A 6,417-nucleotide genomic window follows, 5' to 3' on the forward strand; every position below is an offset into this window, starting at 1 on the left:
TGCCAAATTGAGCAAAATACCAATTACAGATGTTAGCTGGCATTTGGATTTACGCTCGAGCTTAGATTGTGATAGGCATTGCCAAAAATTGGAGTCACTGTGAGATATTCATTTAGTTTGTGTTGATATAGATGCTGAGTCGACTAGAATACACAATTAACCAATATATGAATATATATAGTATGAGTAATGCATGTACTTAAAACTTGGCATGATCGTTATACGATCGTTATAAATAATTTCCTTGATAACGATAGTGATGCTTCGTATCTCAGTAAAGGAAAGAGTATTCGCTATTCGTTAGTCGAGTCGATTGCCAAGCGCTTTTTGTTTTTGCGGTTTGCCTGTGTCCAATAATTTGGTCTATCTAATGGTAGCACAAAATGCATTTTGCAACGTATCTGTAGCTTGGCAAATAGCCTTAGTCGCTTAGTTTGCTCTCTGCGCCAGTTAGCCGAAAATTCAACAGCTGCCGCCCCGCCCCCTGCTGGGCAGAGTCTGTGCATAAAATAACAATATAATGCCACGTTCCGAGTTGCACAGAGTTCTTCCATATTTCTGGCAAAGCCAGGCAGGCGCAGCGACTAGAAAGCGACTTATTATGCATTAGCAGATGTCAAATTTGTTTGCCAGTTTGTGCCACTGGAAGTAAAAAGAATTATATATGATTTTATTTATTGTTTTTTTCATATACATCTATGTAAAGTTTATCTGGGTCTCGGCTGCAGCCTTGTGTCTCGACAGATGACAGACGTCTGATATGTGTCTGACACGGTGTGGTATCAAAGTTATAAATCATTATGTGTTTTCTATGCTCAGCTGCTTTGCATTTGGCTAATTAGTTTGCTGGCGCTTTAAAGCATATTATTCATAAGCCTTATGGCAACGCTGACAATGCTGTTGTCCAACAATCAGACTCACGGACACGGCCAGCCGCCTACGCGGATTTCGGATTTCGAATTTCGGCCTTCGTCCTTTGTCGTTCGGTGGACAGGCCGTTTGCTTCACTTACGATAATTGTCGCGTTCATTTTTCATTTGACAACGTGAGACAGCTACACTTACAGCTCCAGCCTTGACAACTTGCGGGCTGTGACAGTTGCGATGAAAAAGAGAAGAGAAATTATTTTATATATTAACTCAGAGAGAAGAAACCGCCCCCGCATACATACATGCAGAACGAGTGCTGCAATAACGTTTGCAATAATTCAATAAGAGTTGGTTCATTTGTCATATTGATCATACGCCATGTGTAACGGCAACGGCAACGGCAACGGCAACTGCAATGGCATCGGCATTGGCCACGGAAACGGAAACAGTGGCGGGCAAGTGAAAGCTCTCAGAGCCCCCATGCATTACCCCACTTCTGCTCGCATAGCCCATTATAATAAATATTTGATTATATTACATACTTTGCAAGGCTTTAAGTTGCAAGCTTCGGGAAAATTGAGCTGAATAGAGCTGCTGCCTTTACTGCCGCAGCGTTGACCCAGTTGCCCAGAAACTGAGCTCAGCTCGAAAGGTAGAGAAAAGCAAATTGAATGGCTTTGCCCTCAACTCCAGATAAGCAGCTGCAGTTCAATGCACTTTTCGTTTGCCTACATATCGAAGAGCCCGAGGGCGGTTACGTGAGTTGTGAATGCGCAAGTTGTGAAGGTATGGAAGAAGTTTTGGTTAATTGATGGATGAAAAGTTAATCTCTGCGCTGAAAAGGAACTGCCGAGATACACATACATATATATTTATGCTATTTGCTTTTTTTTTTTTATTATTTACAGCAAATTTAATAATTCTCTCTCTTTTATGGCCACTTTCAGAGTAATATCTTAATAATAGTTAAATTTAATGTACGTTCATGCTTTAATTCTGTTGATACTTTTTGTTAAATTAATTGAATTAATTTTAAAATTACTGTAAACCGTTTTTTTAGAAATTAATTTAGTCCCTATATCTATAATATTAAATTCAATTTAATGCACATTCATCCTATATTAATTTTTTAATATTTATTAATATTTTAATCCGTATTATATATTTTATAAATTTTATATATTTAAGTTTTTTAAGTATATAAAATTTGTAAAATATATAAATATAATTAAAATATTAAAAACATAAATATAGTATAAATGTATCTCTTAATTTTAATTATATTAAGAATTATATTAAGAATCCAAATCATTTGGTATCCCATGCAAATTGTTTGCCTCTCGCTTCTTAATTCCAACTCTCCAACTCTAAAAAAAAGGAGGAAAAAACATGTTCATTCCATGTCAATGCATTATTAAGACAACAACCGTATGGACCATGGCCAGCTGCTGGAGAGTTGCAGTGTTGCATGCAGCTGCCAGGTGGCTGACAGGCGAGTTGCCTAGGAGATGCAAAGTGCAACGTTTTGTGGCAATTTTAGCTCGGACTTTGTTGCATTTTGGGTGAGCTGCGGTACGTACGTAGCTCGCGCCTAATCTCAATGCAATCACTCCCTGGAACAAGCTGCTCACCCAAAGTAAAAACCCTGCAGCTATGGTTGCGGTTAAAGTCGAGTAGAGCTGAGTCGACTCGAGTCGAGTCGAGTTGAGTTTAAGTGTTGAACGCTTTTAGGCTGGCTTGTTGGTGTTGTTGTCAATCACTTTGCAATTTGCAAAATGCACTTTTGGCACCACAAAAATGTTAAAGTAGTAGAGAAGCCGGCAATTGCCCAACACTGCCTATTCATACGATGAATGAGCAGTTGCAACTTCATTGCAGGCAGCCAGGTCTGTTTCAGAAGCTGTCGCCGAGAAGCTAGTGCGAGGCATACTTCATTTCACTATCACTTGAGCGCTGACAAGAGACGAGTGTCGAGCTGTCGTGTCGTGTTGCATGCCACTCGAAGTGTGGGCTGCTCGGGCTGTTGCTGTTGGTGTTGCTGTTGCTGTTGCTTTTTTCCAGCAATTGTCACCGGTCGGCTGGGAGTGGCTGCCAAAGTCTAGACAAGCTCCAGCACAAAGCCAGACACCTTTGTATCAGTCAAGTGGTTTTGGCTCAACGGAAGTGCTGTCAAAGCAAGCGCAGATCCCAGATTAGTTAAAGGCCCCATGTGTGTTGATGGTCCAGTGTGGGGCACGAAAAAATTAATGTGTCGACAGCACGCCCCAACTAGCTCCGGCCCCAACTATTACGCTGCTATGTGCTAGAAGTGAACAACAATTCATTTGGGGCGTTGGCGTGTAGTTTAAAGTTTGACGCGTTGCTTGACACTTAGACAGCAACAACTCATCAACGTCATGAGCAGGGGTGAAAAAAGCGCTGCAAAAACTGAAATAAAGTGAAAACTGTGAAACAATATTAGTCGTTACACAGTTGGGAGACGGCATCCATTCGGATGGTTTACTCCTGCATCCACTCACACCCACACCCACACGCACACGCACACGCGCACATGTCTGTGCATGAGAGTGTGCGAAATGCCTGTCAGTTACAGCAAGCGAGAACAACAATAGCGACACTCTCAAGTGGCATGCAAACACTGAGCAAGTGGAAAAAAAAAACAACAAAAAACTAAAAACAGCTGGCGAGTTTTAGGCTCACAAAAAGGGTTAAACAAGTCAGGCATCTCGACTTATTAATGTGGCTTTGCGCTGTTCTGGGCCTGTTGCTGATAGTGATAAGGGGCTGGGCACATTTCAATGCCGTTGTGGTTAATGAATTGCACGGCCCACGCAATACGCGCCTCTTAACATAATTAATAGGCAATGAATAACTTTGCTAATTTGGTATGGATGATTTAATTCAAAATCTTTTGATTAGCTATTGTCTTAACAAAAAGGGGTTAGCGGGTGAATAAGGCAAATATTATATGAGAGAGAGAGGGAGAGAGAAAGGGAGGGAGAAAGAGAGAGAGAGAGAATGAGAGAGGGAGAGAGCGAGAGAGAGAGGCATAAATAGCTTCACAGACACAAATAGCCTTGCAGTTATAAATAGCCTTACATATATACATATACATATATTTAGCAGATCATCGCCCTTGCCCCTGTTGCTCCCCAAACCTAAGAAGCTGTCTTGGAACCTCTCAAATATATATGATATGCTCAGCCATTAGCAGAAAGGAAAAATAACAAGCAATTCTTGGCATTTTTTGAAACACCCCGCAAATAATTATTGTCAGTGGAGGTCCTGTCAGGGTGCGCGAGGACTGTTGACATTTGTGTCTCTGCTGGATTGTCAGCTTATTTGACTTGGGCTTGGGGTGGGTCAGGTGGGTGGCCGAGCTGCATGTGAGAGTAGGGCCGGTCGGCCCGGGACGCTTAGCCTGCAATTTGAGCTGTGCCTTTTGACATCCACTGGGAGTTGTCTCAGTTCTTGTGCCTGCAATGGAGACACCAATTTTTTGTGTTTTGTTTTATGCGCTGCGTAGCTGCTTCTCTCGTTGTTGTAGTTGTTGTCGTTGTAGTCTTTGCTTGTGCGCTGTCATTAAGTTTTATTTAATTCTGACTCTTGTTTGACTGTTTTTCTTAGCTGCGCTGGTAGTTCCTTTTTATTGTTGCGACAGTTTTTGCTAACAAATTGCTTAGCGCCAAGTGTCATGTAATTACGCTCATATACGAACACACAGCAGCAGCGCACACACACATGAGGTGAATAGTCAGCAGTAGGAGGAGGCGTGGAACAACATGTTGTTATTAGATTGCTGCCAGCCAGTCGCTTGGGAAAGTTGCTTTTAATTTTCTTTGGCTCTGGCTGTTGCTAGTGCAATGCAATTGTTGCTTGTCATGTTGCCTGCTGCCACAGTTGCTGTATCCGTTTTGTGGCCCATAAATTAATGCCATAATAATAGTTGGCCATTTCACTGTTGGCTAATGATGCTGAACTTGAATCCAGCTGTGCCCCGCCGCCAGCTGCTAATTATGCGTAGATCTCAGCTTTGACCTCTATTGGGAATTGGCTAATGATAGTTCAATACAATACAAGCCGCACAGCAAGGGCCGAGCTCCTCGATTGCCCAGTCCATTTCGTTGAGTATTCCGCTTTTTGTTGAGACTAAATACCTTTTGAAACTATATTAAAAATATATTGTGTGTGTGTGCCATTAAACGGTTTATTATATTTTGAATGACTTGCATAGTAATTGCAAGACTTTAGCATATTATTCGATGGTCGTGTATACTTTGCAATAATACTTAGAGTATTATTATTATTATTTTTTTTATATTTATTTATTTTTTTTTGTTAGAATTTTTTAATCATAAATATATGATATTCACATTAAAGAAATTTATTTATTTTTTTTCATTTTTTATTTTATTTCTTTTTTATTATTAATGGAACTATTGGCATTATATGCTGAATATGTTTATTTATTTATACCTCTTATAAGATTTACATATATAGTATAATTGCTAATATCTATTCACCTCTGATATGCAGTAATTAAAATAAGAATAATGCAATAATACAACTATAAAATATTATACAAATTTTTAATTTAGATATATTCCAACAGCTACATATTTATTTATTTGTTAGACTTTACAGTTAATATAAAGTTAAAAATAACTTAAGAGGGCCTTCGGCTGATTCACACATATCAAGATATATATCGCACATGCTGTATGCAAATTTATCCAGATGCTAAAAATGAGAGTCAACTAGCACTTGTAATACTAAACGAAAACTTTCTGCTTAAATGCCAACGCCCACCACCAAATGCCGCATTAAAATGTCGCGCTGCTGGTCTGAATAGGGCAAGGGTCAAGGGGCGGCAGGCGTGGGGCAGGTTGGCGATAGTCTAAACTGTTTGCGCGTCCCTGGCCACATAATTAGAGCTTTGCCGTTGCCGTGGCGCCATTTTAAAATTGGCGCATAAAATGTCAATTTGATGTCATTGGATCAACTTAAATGCGCTGCCCAGAATGACGATGGGGATCCCTTCAGCTCTGCTCCGCCCCTGCCCCCGCCCTTGCTCACGCCTGTGCCAGTGTCCGTGTTTCCTGGCTGGCAATTTACAATGGCCCGAAATGATTTCCCGGCCTCTGTTGCTGTTGCGGTTGTTGCACTTGCGGGTTAATTTTGGCATCACGTTACGCGATGACCTCACAACTTTTCCATATGGGGGCAGCGGCTGACTCGCCGTGTTTCGGCGGCGGTTCGACCCGTCTGTGAGTGTCTGTGACTCTGATGATGTGTTGGTGCTTCATTTTGGAAAGCTGCCCTATGTTGTGCTGGGCGTGGTCCGTTGGCTACCTGTGCGAATACGTGTTTATGTTATGCCTGTCGCAGCAGCAACACATCAGCAATGACAACAACAACAACAACAACATCAACTGCTGCTGGCCTCGTCAGCAGATTAGTTTGCTTAAATTGATGGCAACTTAGCGCTAATAACAAGGACGCAATGTGTTGCTTGTTTCGCCTATGCTTGCTAAAATGTTTGCTCTGC

This window comes from Drosophila arizonae, chromosome 2, assembly GCF_054131065.1.
Source record: "Drosophila arizonae isolate 15081-1271.41 chromosome 2, UAZ_ARI_1.0, whole genome shotgun sequence".
In the NCBI taxonomy this organism is placed as follows: Eukaryota; Metazoa; Arthropoda; class Insecta; order Diptera; family Drosophilidae; genus Drosophila; species Drosophila arizonae.